Raw genomic sequence first — 17628 nt, 5'->3', positions numbered from 1 at the left:
CCAGGTTAGGACAGAATCAAAGCGGGAAGAAGGGAATCTCTAGCACATGCATTTAATTCTCTGTTCCTGGCTGCCATGAGGGGAGTCGTTCCACCGTGTCCTACCCACTATGACTGAATCCCCTGAAACTATAAGAAGATTAATCTTTATATCCTTAAGGTTATTTGCTTAGGTTTGTTTTCACAGCCATAGAATATCTAACACATATACATATACAGTTGGGTTGTATAAAAATATTTACATCTTATAAACATATATGGCAGCAGTGACTTTCTCTCACACACGTGCACACACACACACAGAGACACACACACATGCACACACATGTACACACGCACACACATACCATTGTCTTTAACAACTTCCCATATCTCAGGTATATCAGGAGGGAGAAGAGGGAATTTTTATTTCGTGTTTGCATAGAACATGATTAATCCATGATAAATCTGAGGCTATGATCTGGTAATGCTACACTTAAGAGTTGATCAGCATAAACCCAAATTGATCTGAGAGCCCAACCTATCAGACCAGGGGAAGCTTAGAATAGATTATATAATTAAAGAAATGCAGTATTATTTCATACTTGTGTACCGTAGAGTAAAATTCATACCATTATTGCTTATGGTTATTTAGTAATAACTTGTTTATGGATATTCTCATAGCAGATTTTCCAATTAGAGTTTTAACACTACACCAAGGATCTCATCCCTTTCAGGCATGTGTCTAAACAGTTATATTCATTTTGAGAATAATGGTGAGTAGAGCTTTTCTGAAGGGCTGGGCGAGTGGTGGATTGAGTTTTAGGTGCAGGCTTTGGTGGAGCTGCTTCTACACACAGTGGGGATATAGGGCACCTGGAAGGGAACTTGGGAACTGTCCTTTTCCACCCAGTATCAGAAAGGCTGGTAGTGAGCAGTGCTAGAGTTGCCCTCTCAAGACCTCCTACATAAGAAATACCAGCCTATCAAAAAAAATGAAAGTATAGTTTATATTCAGTGATATGTATAGACACTGTGTGTATTACTTGATTAGTTTTGACAAAATGCAGACACTTATGCAACCCACATTTGATTGAGATCATTTCTATCACTCTGGAAATATTTCTATCATTTCATGGCCCGTTTCAGTTAGTTTCCTCTCGACTCCTGTTCTACCTACCAGGTGACTTCTGCTCTGACTTCAAGCCTTATAGGTTCGTAGCGCTGGATCTCATGGTTCTCTCTGGGTTGCCTGTGGATGAGATAGATGGCCAGCAGTTACTGTGCCATTTTTCAAAATCAGTGTGTGTGTGTGTGTGTGTGTGTGTGTGTGTGTGTACATGTATGCATGCATGTACATGTCTATGTATACATGCCATGCCTATATAGTACCCTCAGAGACAAGAAGAGGGCATTAAGTTCTCCTGCAGATGGAGTCACAGAAGGCTAAGCCACTGTCCAGAAACCGAAGAGTCTTCTGGAAGCACAAGTACTCTCAACCACTGGGCAATCTCTCCAGCTCTCATTCTGCATACCCCTAAATTTGCGAGATTAGTAAGAATTGTGCCACTGTGTCAAGGCACCTGAGAAAAACACTTTAAGGAGGTAGGATTTATTTTGGCTCGTGGTTTTTTTAGAGGTTTCGGTCTGTGACCACCTGGCTTCCGGGCACTTAGTTCTGAGTTGAGGTCAAGTATCTTGGCAGAGAGGGTTTGGTAGAGCAAGGCTACTCGATTCTCAGAGTGAGAGAGAACAAAGGAACAGTCTTATAATCCTTTCCAAGGGCATGATTCCTGTGACCCACTTCCTCCAAAGGTCTCCTTCTAACTACCTCTCAATAGCACCACTGACTGGGACATCAGCATATGGAGAGGAATGCTTCAAATCCAAACTAACAGAGGCCAAGATCAGCCTGGTCCAGTCTGCATGCGAGGCTCATGGGTGGCTCTGCCACCTGACATCACTGAACCGAGGGGACTCGGCTCCCATCTACATTCAACACCTAGCAACACGGAAGCAGTTCCGAGACCTTGCCTGAAGTTAGCCACACCGGAATCAGGTTACACAGAGTAAGATAGCAGCTTCCTCCTGTGCTAGTTCTAGGGAGAGTAGGTCTTAGTTTATCCCCTACACACAGGCAGGGAAGACGATTGTGCCCCGAAATCCATCACTCAACATCAGCCTCCCTTTTAGCAGTTGCCACCGCTACTCTCATTTATTAGTCGCCATTACTCTACACTGATTCTGCCAAGGCACATGGGCCTCCTCCCTGAGGGATGGAGTTGATGTGGAATGGAACTGTTAAGCTGTGGGCATCTGCATAACCGGGCTCAGAGTCAAGAGGCAATTCTTCTCTGTCTCCCACCTGAGCTCCATTTCAGAGGCGGGACCAGCTAGGATGACCTATTCCACCCATCTTCTTCCCCAGCGGTCATTCTAGACAGTTCCATGAGACACTCTTATCTTTTACCCACAGCCCCAAGGAGTCCCCTTCATTTTTATCAGAGTCAGCCGTTTCCATTACAGGCCGAGCGTTCCCTGTCTCGGTTGCTGAGAGAAACTGGAGTGTAATCCCGGGAGCAATGGCAACCGGAAGTCACTGCTTTGGCCAATATCCACCCCATCCTTCCGGGCCAAACCAGTGAACCAAAGGAGTGGAGTCCATCTTGCCTTTCCATCACAAAGGCAAGCAAGCATAGATGCAGATAATAACTTATTTTCATTTGTAATTATTTTGTTTTTTTGTTTCCAACTGGCAAGCTAGAATGGGGCTGGCACTCCAGTGACAGGTCTTCTCGGAAATAGTGTAGAAAAGGAGAGAAGGCATCAGTGGGCACAGGAAATGGTGGCTCAGGTGGGGCACAGAGAATTGATCTTTTTTTTTTTTTTTTCTAAAGATTCCAAATTCTCATCTTTACCAAGGTGGAGTCAGTTTTCCCAGTTGCTTTTCTTTTGCCCCATCTCTGAGGAGCTGTGCAAAGTCAAATCCCCCCATCGTCATCTAGACAAAAGGCATAAAGAGAAATGACAGTCAATCAGGATTCTGCTTGATTAACATCTTGGGGGTTAGCGGGCCTTCAGAGATACAAATAAATAGCTCAGGAAGTGGGCTCTGTTCCTGAGCCCGACCCTGTCAGTGTTCAGGCATGGAAGGTAATGGAAGGATTTTAAGCTTTTCATACCTGTGTGATTACAATCGTGCCCTTCACAGGACATGACAATGCTTTTTGGCATTCAGTTATATTTTGCTGTATATGTGCGTGTGTGCGCGAGGGAACAAGCGCACACACACACACACACACACACACACACACACACACGGAGCTAGAATTGAAATCATCTCAAGTGAGAATTCTCGTGATGCATTTAAGGGGCCTGCGTTTGACAGGTTGCTACCTAGTTATGGACTAAAATCTCACCAGGCACCCCATAGCTTATCGCCTGTCATTTCAAAACAAAGACATCCTGTTTCCCCTTTCTGTGTCACATCTCATCGACTCATTCTCTGCAGACTCTTACTTTCATTATAAGCTCGGTGCACCTCCCTGACTTTCATCAGATGAGAACGTGAAAAAAAAAAAAAGAGAAAAAAAGAGAAAAAAAAATCCATGTTTTGACTTGGGCTCTAGGTGTTATTCTCTCAGTCCAGCTTGAAAGAGAAAAAAAAAAAGCCCATCCCACGAGGGGGCAGGCCTGCCTCTCTGCCACCACTTGGGTCTCTGAAGTGTGTGAAGAACAGAGGAAGAGACAATTAACACTCAGCACCAATCTGCATTTTCTTTTTAGCTGCCATTTACACGCTGCTCAGGTTTTGAAAACCAGCATTTCATGCTACTCCCCAGAGAGCCAGCCCTAGCTTCAGCAGGATCCATCTGCACAGCAGTCACATTGCCGAAATCTTCAGCCAACCCAGAACTCATTTATTTATTTTTTGAAAAAAAAAAATGAGAGAGAGAGAGAGCGTGCGAGTGAGCGAGCTAGCTGGGTGCAAAGAATAGATGAGAATCTAGTAATATTTAACGCACATGCTTGACCAATCCCTATGCTGGGCCAGGCAGGGGCGAGTCGGTGGACCTTTGTCTTTGATCATCTTCTAGATTAGTATGAGCAGCGAGCGAGTGAACAGGAGCCTGGTGACAATAAGGGATGACAGGCGACGAGGTTGGAGGCAGGAAGGACACACTCGATAAGTTTCGGAGCTGCTCATCAGCCTGCGTGTCAGTCCGCTCTTGCTGATGGGGACCAGCACGGAGAAAAAGCCAGACTGGGGTGGCGCTGCTGGTGTGGGAATTGTGAGGAGCTTCTGGAGGAGGGGAATGTGGACCACCAGCTCCTCAGGACTGGTGAGCTTGCTTTATTTCCCACAGCCCCACCCGCCGAAGGTTGAGCACCAACGCCCAAAGAGCTTCTGTAAGCTTTGTCATCCTATCATTATTAGCTTTCATATTGAATCCACCACCCCTGGAGGTCACCTAGTCAACAGCCGCAGCTAGCTTTTAAAGGGGGCTGAGTCATTTGATGATTGGTGAAACAGAAACAGGGCAGTCACATTTTCTCCGCTTGAAGGCATCAGTTGATCCCTCTGGGGGTCAGAAAGAAGTGTTTTTCTCCTGCAAAAAGTCTTGGCAGGATAGACTAGGTAAATGAAGAAAAAAAGAATGTCAGGTTAGCCTCTTGCTTTTTCTTGAGAACACAGCCTCGTGCTATTTTAATAGACCAAAGAGCAGTCGGCCCTGCCCAGCTCTGATCGGAAGAGCGCCGTGGAACGTGTTTGTTCATTGAGCGGTGTGTTTCAGCCCTCTGCGCGGACAGAGACTTATCAATGACGCACAGATGGGACTAGGTATGCTTGGATGGGTGAAAAAATACCTCTGGGCAGGGCGCAGCGAGTGGCGTGAGCACGCGGCCGCTGAGGAGACGTTAGTGGGTGAAAAAGACTTACAAGAAGCCCATTGTGACCTGTGATGCAGCCACATGTCAGGTTAAATTGCATCCTGTCAAAGACAGAAGTGCTTTTTCAGTTCTTGCAGTCACACAGACTTGTAACCGCCGTTTCTCAGCCCTCCACCTGATCCCTGCACCCCAAGATACGTGTGGTGGGGAAAAAAAGTGAGATAATAATAAATAGTTTTTGGTTTTCTGGCTCTGGTCTTACTAAGTGGATCCCCAAAACCTTCAAATTCTTGCCTCTGGTGATGAGAATACCCCTCCTCTGCCATACTGATTAATGTTGTCAGAGTCACCTTGCAGGGATTCAAACCCAGAACCTAGCCCCAAAATACTGGATATGTTTATAATGAGGTCCCACTGGGAACCCAATACTGTCCCAGGTGCTGAGGATTTGGGAGCAGGTATACACCTATAAATCAAGAAGTAAATATATCAAATTCCATAGACTGGTTGCCATTTCCCCGGGGTCTGAAACTTCCTAGTGGCCTGAAGACATTTTCTCTGAATGGAAGCCAACTACAGTCATTTAATTAATATGTGAGATCTAAGGAAGCTTTTGCCAGGGGTGTTTGTAGTTTTAGTTGGGGAGACAGCGTCATGCCCGTATATGGATTGATTAGAGAAGGTAAAGAACCGATGACAGCAGTATCCTGATGTTGTGTGAGGGAATGGTTATTTCCAGAAACAGGGCAGGCAAATAATACACAATGCAGACTGCAGAAGGATGATGTCTGTGATGGGAGATGGGGAATTCTCATCACTCCATTTTCTCAGGGACATGGGTGGCAGCGAAGCAGTCCGTCCAGAGTCAGGCGAAAGTCGTGAAGGTTTGAGGAGGGGGGAAGGTGTGAACTGTTCTGGGAGCACGATTTGGACCGGGAGAAGCAGAAGGCTATGGGAAGCACTAAGGGTTGCTTTGATCTGTGCGACAATGTATAAAGTGGGATCAGCCCGTGGGGTAGTATTCTTTTGTCCTGCTTTCGGGCTCTAGTGGGGGCACAGAGAAGACTTTAGTGATGTTTCGGTTTTGCCAGCTGAAAAGGATGAAGGCAGTCATGGTTGAAGCACTTGCATGTGTGTGTGGTAACTCACCGTGGCCCAGTTAGGGGAGGAAGATTCGGGAGAGCGGTAGATGAAAGGTGCGAACAGTGTTAGTAGGTCCTGGTGTGGTCTGAGCATTGTGGGAACTGGAAAATGAAGGAGAGCTGGAAAAAGAGGAGGCAGGAGACAGGGAGGGAGATGTTGAAGCACTGTTGTATCTGTACTTCCAGCCGCTGATGGATAGGCAGGGAATGGACTTGGTGTGACCAGCAGAAGAGGTGAAGAGTTAAATTCGCCAGAGAGCAGATGGTCTTCCATGGTAGAAGGGGCATCCCTCTGTAGGACCCATGCATTCCCCAGATCCGCCTTCCATGTGATATGGTTTTAGATGGTTACCAGCCCTGGAATTCAACCCCATGAAGTCCGGATGGACACTGAACACTAAGAGTTGTGAGGCCAGCGAAGCCAACATCTTCAGGTAATCAGAGGTGAAGAGGAGAGGTCTTTAGATGACTGTGGTCAGGAAAAGAAGATGCTGGAGGAGCAGTGAAGAGAGGCCGGGAAGCCCAGCTCGACCCCATGGGTTCTAGGGAACGGAAGCTAGATATGAGCCGTGCAGGTTTCCCCACTTGCTAATTATATGACTCTGGGGAAATTATTTGACATTCCATGCCTCATTTCTCCCCCCAAATATAAGGTAGAGAATATAATTATATTTCTTTCAGAGACTTGTTCCCTAGGTTCAGTGACATAATGGCTGCCGTGCGCCTATCACAATACCCAGTCCAGTGTGAGTATAGATATGTCTGTGTAACTGAAGCTCTTATCAGTGATGTGGGACAGCGCAAGGGACAGTGAGCGCTTGGCAGGTACCGAGGGGCTTCAGGAGGAAGGCAAGCCGCAGGGCTGAGCCGAGAAGATGCAGCCTTGACTGTGAGAAGAGGGTAAGGAGCAGGCCCACGGCTCCGAGTGAGCAATTGGCCGTGCAGAGGGCGAAGAATGCCTTCGGAAGAAAAAAAGGAGGAAGCGAGTTTCTTTTTTTTTTTTTTTAAAGATTTAATTATTTATTATATATAAGTACACTGTAGCTGTCTTCAGACACACCAGAAGAGGGCATCAGATCTCATTACAGATGGTTGTGAGCCACCATGTGGTTGCTGGGATTTGAACTCAGGACCTCTGGAAGAACAGTCTGTGCTCTTAACCGCTGAGCCATCTCTCCAGCCCGTAAAGCGAGTTTCTAATCAGAGCCGTAAGGAGTGTTGCCTGGAGGCTTTATTGTTAGCTGATGTGCTTCTGACAATAATTAGAAACAATTTCTGGGGACTCGCAGGGTAGAGTCACCCAGTGATTGTATTTACCACAGAGCGTGGTGTCTGGGGTGAAAATGGATGCTATTGTTTGCAGAGAATGCCTTAGAAGGTGACCTCATAATGAATAGATTTTTCAAGGTGTTTGACATTCGCTGGCTTTCTTTTCGGCTCCTCTAAGTCACAGAGGCCATTACTGTAATGACAATACCTGGATTTATCTTTGGTAATGACAGGCGACCTATGAGAGATAAATTCCCCCTCTGTGGGCTGCAGATTCATAGACATGACAGCTTTGCCTCCTCTAGCTGAGATCCCTGGGGAATTCTGGGATTGACCCCGACATAGCTTCAGCCATAGTCTTGTCTAAGACTCACCTGCCAAGGCCCAGGGCCAGCATCTATGGGGTTGCCTTTTTTTAAAAATAATGTTATATCACTCAGCAGGAAGATAATATATGTAAAATTCTTAGCACAGAGCTAGAGTCACTAATTATTATTTTGGAGGGTTCTTCTGGCAAAGACCTTCTGGGGCCCACTCTAAGCTCTGGCAACAGGGTGAGTCTTGGAGGAAAGTCAGAAGCATTATTAGGCTACGGTGTTAGGGAACTGTGTTCCTCTGGAAAGGGGCACAGCTCAGGGGCTTCAGGTTTCCAATTGGAAAGCAGAAATAAGAGCCTTATAAACCAGACAGTGTCAATTTGCCTTCTACCAGCTCTGCCCTGGAAGTCAAGTGAGAACATGGGTGGGGCGCAGGCAAGGAGGCATGTAGTAGGCTGATGTCTCTGAGCTGAGGGGACAAGAGTCTTCATGGCTTCCCGTGCTCCAGCTGGGTTCACCACGGTGGGCAATGAGGCCGAAGCTTTGTTGCAGTCTCTGTCCTCCGGTGGTCATGGGAAGGAGCACTATTGGCATTTCTGGAGGACCCCGCACAGTGCAGAATACATAGCTCTCTGTCCTCTGCCACTCCTGGCTACTGTTGTCCTACCTCACAGGTATGGTAATGACCCAAAAGGCCATACACATTTCACCATGTCACCAGGATGAGGACTTCAGTGTGATGTACAATGTCCTCCTCAGTGCATGACCTCAGTGCAAATACACTTCTGTTCAAAGATGCCTTCACACAGGCTGGCCCGAGTCCTCTGGGTCATTTTCTGTTCCTGGTTGAGGTTGGAGGAGGCTGGCAGTGATCTCCCAGGACTATGCAAGTATTTAGAGATTGCAGATCGAGGCTTCTCCTCTCTGGGGATGTGACCCTGTCTGAAAAAGCTGTATTAGTCACAACATCTCCAACCGTGCATAAGTGTCCCAGCTCATCATGTGCCACACTAGCAGAAGAAATTCTAACGCTAATGAGGCTTAGGAGTCAGTCCCTCTTCCAGGATTCATGAAAGATACTCGATAGAGTTCTCAAATTCAAAACAGTCTTAGAACTGTATATGACATTACCAATAACATCTCATCTGAGACGACGGCTGGAGAGTGACATTAAGAATAGCTACAATTATTATGTCTTTGAGAGCCAGACACTACACACCAGGTGCTGTCAACAGCCTTAAGACTGCATTTTTTTTCATAGTTCCTATTTTATAGTTGAGAAATTTGAAGAACAAGAGAGGTCAAATGGCTTTTTGTTTAAGACCACAAAACCAACAGGGTTAAGAATCAGGCCCAGAACCCCAAGTGTTCTGATCCCAAAGGCCTCTTCTGTGTGGTGTTCCATATCACTGCCCCTCAGACATAGAGAATGTTAACATATGACAGTGTCATCAGAATAAAGGTCAAGAGTGTGTGTGATATCAAAGGATGAAGGGCAAGCCCCGTCCCCTGCCAGGAGGTGGACATCTAACTGGTCAGGTTTGAGATGGCCGAATGTGAGCTGGTTGAGGAGATCTCCTTCTATGGAGGGGAGGGATTATTCTGGAAAAAGTGGGAGTCGAGCCAGCAAAGGTATGTTTTTCACTGAAGGCTCATCTTGGAAGTGACTCTTCTTAGGGAAAAGAAAATAATGCTATTCCCTCATCTTGGCTGATGAGGGGGACACAGAGCCCTCAGAGTCAAAAAAGATGGAGCAGAGAGAGTACAGGGCCAGCAGAGCAGGCAGAGACACCAGCAGCAGAGCACTGACTGGCGGTAATGCAGGGGGTGGGAGGATCTGCTTGTATAGGAACTTAGCAAAGACTTGGAATTGAAGGGTTTTAGAGAAGTACAAATGTTGGAAATACACATTTCTAGAAAATGGTACAAGAGTCATATACACGAAGAAGCACTCATGGGCTAGACATGGGCAGCAGATGTCAGTTCAGTCTTCGTGGACCTCCAACAAGTGGAACAAGGGCTGTCCTTAAAGCTCTTGCCTGTCTGTAGAATCCATTCCCCTGACTGGGCAGCCCTGTCTGGCCTCAGTGGGAGAGGACGAGCCTAGCCTTGCAGAGACTTAGGAGTGGGGGGATATTGAGAGAGTCTGGTAGAGAATTATACTTAAATTAGCTATGGGTAGTAGATCCATAATCGACCCATCTAGCTCTTACTAACATCCTACAGTGGTAAAGACACCTGAGGCATTTTTAATTAGGAAGATGAAAATAATGAGCATACTCTTTACTTGTGGCTTCTTAAAGAAGTACTAACACAGTGTAAGTATACATACATACGTGTGTGTGTGTGTGTGTGTGTGTGTGTGTGTGTGTGTAGAAATATTTGTATTATGGTACAGGTTGAGTAAATTATGATTTTTAGCAGATACTAAATTATTTACAAACACTTTAATGAGTTTCAAATATTAAGTGTTAGGAAGAGAGGGGAAAATAATCATAGTTACAATGTGTTATTCTATTTGTATATGGGCAGGAATGTACTTACACATATTTGTGTAGGCATTGAAAAAAATACCTAGGAAGGCAGTGTATATCTTTGAGAGCATAGTTTAGAAATAAAAAGGGATGTTCCCTTTTTATTTTATACTCTAGGTCTTAATTACTATTTTTGTTGCTATGACAAAACACCATGACCAAGGCAACTTATAAAAAGGTTTAATTTGACTTATGGTTTCGGAAGGTTAGAGTCCATGATGTTGGAGCAAAGGAATACACGAGAGCTTACATCTTCACACACACACACACACACACACACACACACACACACACACACACAAGAAATGGTCTGAATCCTTTGAAAAGTGACATACTTCCTCCCCAAAGGCCACACCTCCTAATCCTTCCCAAAAAGTTTCTCCAACAGGGGACCGATTATTCAATATATGAGCTTATAGGGGTCATTCTCATTCAGACAGTTATACTTTAAAGACATTCTCCAGAAGCAGAAAAATGGGATTATAAGTGATTTTATATATATAATATATATATTTAATATATATATTAATATATATATTAATGCCTTCACTGGTTTCCAACTCAGTGATCCACCTGCCTCTGCCTCCAGAGTGTTAGGATTAAAAGCATGCACCTCCACTTCCTGAATAGTACTGACCGTTATTATGAGAAGAGAAGGCCATGTTTAAGGTCAGCAGTAAGCCAAGGCTTGTGCTTTCTGTCTTCTTGTAGGATTAGAGGAAAATGCCTCAACAGGAGGCAGGAACACACTCCTGGGAAGGTGGGAGGAAGGGGAAGTGACTGGGGATGTTCATTGTCCATGGATCATAGCCCTTTATTTTGCTGCCTGCAAATCATGTGGTCTAGCAATCTTTTCCTTGATCCTGCCTGATTTTCTGGGCGTGGGTTGTTAAGTATGGATCAGAGGGTCAATCTTGACTCCTCTGCACTTCCAGGCAGGGCCAAGACAGCCCTCCTCTTTCCCCCTGGGTTATGTGAGCCTCTGACCAGGTGTGGCTGGTTTGCGCCTGCGCCTGTTTTATCAGCTCTCTCTATTCTGAAGTTTGCCAGATGAGCAGACACGAGCTGGGTTCTGCCCACAGTGGAAATTGGTTTCTCAGAATTTACTGTTTGACTCCGAAGCTGTGGTTGCTGAAAATGACTCATGGTCCGTTTATGATTCTTTTTCAGATAAATCACAGGCTGGGCAACCTGACATAGCCGAAAGTCCCCGTGGCCAATTCAGATCGCAGCAGGTTTAAGCCCTTTGGCTTGACCGTTTAATGTAGCAGAAGAGGCCCCAAGTACATGACAGTGGTTACCTGGGTGGCCATATAAGGACAACACACTGAAAAATAACCAATCATAACAATGTTCCACGCCTGGCAGCTGCCCTCCCTCTTGCTTGGTGAGATTGTCCCACGCCAGGTTGTCCGTGGAGCTCGCATGCAGCCCAGAGAATTCAGGTGCTGACCGGCTTGCGCTGACACCATTCACGATGATTCACGGGCTGGCTGCAGTTATTACAGCCTGCAGAGCCGCCTACCAATTTCCCTTCCCCTCCCTCCTGCCCTCTGCCCTTGTCCTCCAAGCTCTCAGGGAAGGCAATGCTTACATCTGATGCTGGCACCTGACGGCTGAGATATATGTGTCTGTCTCCAGGCTACCTCACGCTGCCTTCGGTACCTCGCCTCTGTGTTGCTTTTCTGAACGGCTTATCCCAAGGCAATCTGAGCAACCCAGTTCCATCACAAAATGCTCTAAAATGGCTTCCTAGAGCCCTTCTTACAAGTTATTTTCATAACGGTCCTTTCTAACACCTTGCCCATACGTATTACACCCCCTTTAAAACCACTTTACCTTATCCATACTTAGGTCCTTTGCTGAGGTCGAGTGTGTGTGTGTGTGTGTGTGTGTGTGTGTGTGTGTGTGTGTGTGTGTGTGTGTGTGTGTATTAGAAAGTCCTCAAATTCTGGTGAGCATGAGAATTTAATAGCAGCAGCGGCAGCCTGTCAGGCACTTGCTGTGCAAGGCCATGGCTGGGATTTAGGAGCAGTGCATCAGAGGCCGGGAATCTACGTGTTTTATTAATTATGGCCTAAACAACTTTGATCTGAATGGGCAGAGACACGTTCTTCTTAACCATGGGTAGATCTACAGCTTGTCTGAATGCAGTAAATAGTTGTAACTCCACTGTGGTATAAATTTGGATCCAAGAGCTTGAGCCTGGCATGTAGGAACCAGTTACCTAGTGAGTGAAGCTAGCTACCCATGCAGGGCCTCAGCTCAGCTCGACGATGCTTACGACATTTTGTTTCTGTTTTTCTTTTATTGAAAATAATCTCTTTTCCTAGGGTATATTCTGATTACAGTTTCCCCTCCCTCAACTCCTCCCAGACCCTCCCCTCTTCCCATCCCATTGGAATCCACACCCTTTCTTTTAGAAAACGGTCATCAACTGCACAATGATAAAATACGATAAGACAAAGACAATGGCGTTTCAAATCAATGAATCAATCTCCAAATGAGAGGCACAGGAACCTCTAATCTGGTGCACTGGGGACTTCAATTCTGGCGGATGTCAACTGATGAGTCACTAAATAAGTTACAGCTACACTAAAAGCATGGGGACACCAGGAGGGGCCACTGTACTCAACACTTCACAAAGGAGCTGTGGAAAATGTGTGGGCTTCTAGCCAGAGGGCCTGTGCACGACCCCAGCTCTCCTTAGCTACCTGCTACCTGCCTAGGCCTAAGCTGGTTTCTGAGTTGTGTGTTTCCTCCGTTCCTCACTAATGCTGTAGCCCTGTTGAAGACACAGGGATACCGTGAGACTCAGGTGACTTAAATACATGAAAACACTCTTCAGACTGTGGAGTTCTGAGCAGACATTGCTTTTTTCCTATGTGGAAAAATGTTCAAGGTGCCATAATAGCAGAGCATAGGGTACTATCGGGCAATGGGTGTGGGCTGGGGTAATTTTGACTGGAATACATTCATTTAGAGAGAGCAGCTGAATGGAATGCCAGAAGGAAACAGGCACACAGGTGTTTGGGGTTGTTGTTCTGACACCGTGTGCTACGCATGTTTGTTCTGAGCAGGAAGATGGGTGAGGTCTAGGAATGCCAATCTTCAAGAATAGACACCATTAAGCATGAGTTTGATATGGTCAAATAATTTTACTCAGGATTTCAGAACTCTCATTATAATTATACCCTAATAAACACCATTGAGATATGTTCAACTTTAAGCCACAGAAAAATTGTCACTAGGGAAAGGGCTTTGAGAGTGTACCCAGTGATTTCCCTGTAGAGAAATTTAACATTATCTGTAGAAAGCATGAGATAATGTAGACTTTTTTGTTTGTTTTGTTTTGTTTTGTGTTGTTTTGTTTTGTTTTGATGAGACAGGGTTTCTCCGTGTAGCCCTAGCCATCCTAGAACTCATTCTGGAGACCAGGTTGGCCTTGAACTCAAAGATCCACCTGCCTCTGCTTCCCAGTTGCTGGGATTAAAGATGTGAGCTACCATGCCCAGCAAGATCATACGGTTTTTATGTGATGAATTAGTTGTTCCTGCAGTAGACATTGGACAGTCCTCTCTCCTCCTGAAGCAGAACTTTGCTTATTGGCTGGAGAATTTGGTCAAAAGAGCTCTAGATTTTAGCAAGAAACATGTTTATGTCTCACGGGTATATATTTATTCAGAATTCTAGAACTCTGAGCTCCTGTATGCCCATCAGAGCATTGGGAACTAGAGATTCCAATGTGACGCAGCTTGTAACCCACTCATGTCAGGGCAGAAGGGGAAAACCCATCTTTGTTATTCAGGAGAATAATGAGCTAGAATTAGAGGTCAGCAGACCTGGTATAAGGGTCACTGGGCATTTATTACTTTATTCACTTAGCCAAATCTACTGAACCCTTTCCTGCATCAGGCACATGCTTTACATAGCTAATGTGATGGCGGCAGACTGCTAAGATAGTGAGACTCCACCAGCCATGGTGGCATGGGACAGTAATCCCAGCACTAGGGAGGCAGGAGGACTACAAGTCTGAGGCAATCCCTTCTCAAGAAAAAAATAACAGAAGAGGTGATGGAGTCCCCTAGGCAGAGATCAGTGAGGACAGGCCAGGCAGAGAACACAGGATGCATACAAACTTGACAGTTCCAACCCACAAACCACAGCATAGCTGGAGAGACAGCCCCAGGGGCTGGACAGGAAGGGTCGTGTGGGCCCCACCATGGACGTCTGCCTTGCTGTCAAGTCGAAGAGGGAGCGGCTGAAAAGGATCTGTGGCAAGGGGTAGATAGAAAGAGATGAGTGCTTTTAAAAACTGTGGTGTTTTAAAATAGCCAATGCTTGCTTTCTTCCTCGAAGGATCTGTAGGTTGAGATGAGGGGGTGGGAATACAAAATAGTGGCTTTAGGGAGATATGTTGGGGACTTGTGGAGGTGAGAGAAATGATTTTTAAAAAATTCAGACACAAGGTGGTGGTGGTGGTGGTAAAAAAGAAAGCGGGGCAGAGTGAAGACTCTGAGGGAGCAGACATGTGGGAAGGAAGCTGTTTTGTTTCTTCCTACGTTCTTGTCACTCCAAGTTCCATACTCACTTTTAGATTGTTTTTCTTTCTCTGTCTCTTTTTCATATTTATCTTTCCAACTTACATTCTAGTGAGGGAAAACCAAAAGCGATCGGATTTTTTTTTTTCTTTTACGATTTATTTTATGCACGTGAGTACACTGTAGCTGTCTTCAGACACACCAGAAGAGGGCATCGGTTCCCATTACTGAGCCACCATGTAGTTGTTGGGAATTGAACCCAGGACCTCTGGAAGAGCAATCAGTGCTCTTAACTGATGAGCTATCTCTCCAGTCCTCCTGGATTTTTTTGTTTTGTTTTGTTTTAAGCAAAATTTATACCATATATGGAGGGGTTAACATATTACCCATGGCAAACACTGAAGGAGTTTGAGCCCGGGGTTGAAAATGGTTAGGTGTATTAATTCAGGCAAGTTGTCTCGGCTCTCCTAGCCACAGAATTGCCATCTAGAAAGCAGCGATACAATGGCACCTGACTAATTAGGCTTCCTTAAGAGTTCAGTGAGGTAATAAGTACAAAACCATTAACACAGAGCTTGGTTTAATTAAAATGCTTGATGCTAACTAGCGTCGCTCTCGTCACAGATTCTAGTTGTCAAGCTGTATCAATTACGTACGTGTCTCATTGCTATAACAAAACACATGACCACAGCAACTGGAAGAAAGAAGGCTTGGTCTTTAATATTTATTTTTATTTATGTGTGGGGGGGGCTGTGGTAGATGTCATATGTGCTGTGGGTATGGGAAGAAGCCAGAAGAGTGAATCAGGTAGACTTCCTGAGTTACTTACTGGCAGTTGTGGATCGCTTGATGTGGGCTCTGGAAAATGAAAGCAGGCCCTCGGTCACTGAGTTGTCTCTCTATTTCTCATGGATATTTCTAATTTGGGCTTATTTCTCAGAGAGGATGAGAGCAAGAAGCTAATAACTGCAATTGAACACTCTTCCTATAAGCTCTCAGAATGTCCATATAGGTCATGTGTTGTTTCTACAGACAAATCGAGGCTAAGAGAGCAGCTGCTCTCTCAGGGAGATAAGGCTCAATCACGCCTCTTAAACCCCATCCTTTATTGCTTTATGGGTCTCAGCAATCCAGGCTCATGGTTTCTTGACACTGGTGGATGGGTAATGCTTTCACATAGACCAGCTATGGTATGCGACAGTTTAGAGGTTTTCAAATGGCAATCCACCGGCTGACGGGACTAAAAGTTGTCACCGATCCCAACAAAATGTAGAATAAAGTAAATTTAAAATATCTTCTCAGCTTGCCATTATGAAATGATTATTATGCTGGGCATGATAATCCTGGTGCGTACATCTTTCATCTCAGCAGTAGGGAGGCAGAGGCAGGCAGATCTCAGAGCTGGAGGCCAGCCTGGTCTACAGAGTTCTAGGACAGCCATGGCTACACAGCGAAATCCTGTCTCAAACAAACAAACAAAAACACAAAACAAAACAAACAAACCACCACCAAGAAAACAACTGTACAGTTTTATTATAAGAAATTCTTAGGACCAAAAAATGAAGAGAAAGGCTTATTCGGGAGGAGGGAGGAGGTAGCCATGAGTTCTGAGCAAGGTGAGAGAGGGCTGAGGGGCCTAAAGTTGGTACCTCTGTTTGGGGAGAAAAAGAAAACAGAGAAAAGTGCTCCCCCCAGTCCCCAGAAGGGATCCCAGAGTCCGTCTTACCCTGGAGATTCAGCAAAAGCTAAATTTCTCCTGAGAACTTTATAATAGGGAGTTGTTCTCACTGGAATCGAGGCTAGTGTTCCCATGACTAATAGAAGCCGAGAAATCCCAAGATGGGTCTGTAAGTTATTCTGGGTTGGGTAGTCCCTCCAGGTGCCTGGGTAAAGCAGGCATCAATTTTCCCTGAAGGAAAAAGGCACGTTGATTCCAGGTCTCAAAGAATTTCTAGAATCTCATTCCAATTAGAAGCGTAAAATGAAAGTCACCAAGTAAATGAGGGAGAATCAAGAAGCAGAAGCAGAACTGCGAAGAGTTCAGTGGGAGCTGGAGAGAGCACTGACTACTCTTCCAGAGGACCCACAGTCGAATTCCTCCAGTACTAAGGAATCTGACACCCTCTTTTGGCCTTTGCAGGCACCAGGCACATCCACGGTGCACAGACATGCAGGCAGGCAAAACCACCCATACACAGGATAAACAAATACATCTTTTAAAAAGTTCAGATATTAGGAATTTGAGCATAGCTATCTAGGTGGATGGGGGTGGGGGTGGGGTTAGCCCAGCACTTGAGCGCTCGATGCTCCTCCAAGGGACCTGCCCTTTGTGTCTCATTATCATAAAGTCTTCCTCTGAGAGTTCCTGAATCTTTCATTTTAATTGTCTGAGAACATCAGTTACATCCCAACGTTCCCTTACAATGGCATAACTAGAGGGAGAAGTTTGGTCAGTTCAGGTCCTAGGAAGCAGTAACTTTCCACTGTCAAATTTTTGGGTGGTGAATTCTGCCTTGAAGTAGTCCATGGATGTTCATCTACTCCAGTGTCACTGTGACAAACCTAGATGACTGCAAAACCATAGCGAGGCTTCCCTCTAACTTGGATCTCTTAAGTGATAACTTTCTTGAATGACTGTCATGAACTCCTAAGACAAACAGGTCACGCCCACCCCCCACTTCAGAAATACTGTAGAATCATTGTCCCTATTTCTTAGGGTGGCCACCTTCCTCTTGAATGTTACAGGCAGATCTTAACCACAGGAAATGCCGACGTTTTTGTAGTCTCCTTTCCCAGGGTAGTGAAACCTGCTTAGTCAACACTTACACAGCCCGGGTACAATGATCAATGACTCTTCTGAGAACGAGATCTTCCAATGGAGCTGTGTTCTCATCACCAATGCAGCTGATATCTCATTTCTTCTCACAGTTCAGAACCGATCCCCAGCAGCCAGA

The sequence above is a fragment of the Rattus rattus genome, chromosome 4, assembly GCF_011064425.1.
Source record: "Rattus rattus isolate New Zealand chromosome 4, Rrattus_CSIRO_v1, whole genome shotgun sequence".
NCBI classification, from domain to species: domain Eukaryota; kingdom Metazoa; phylum Chordata; class Mammalia; order Rodentia; family Muridae; genus Rattus; species Rattus rattus.
Note: the sequence above shows the minus strand (reverse complement) of the source record.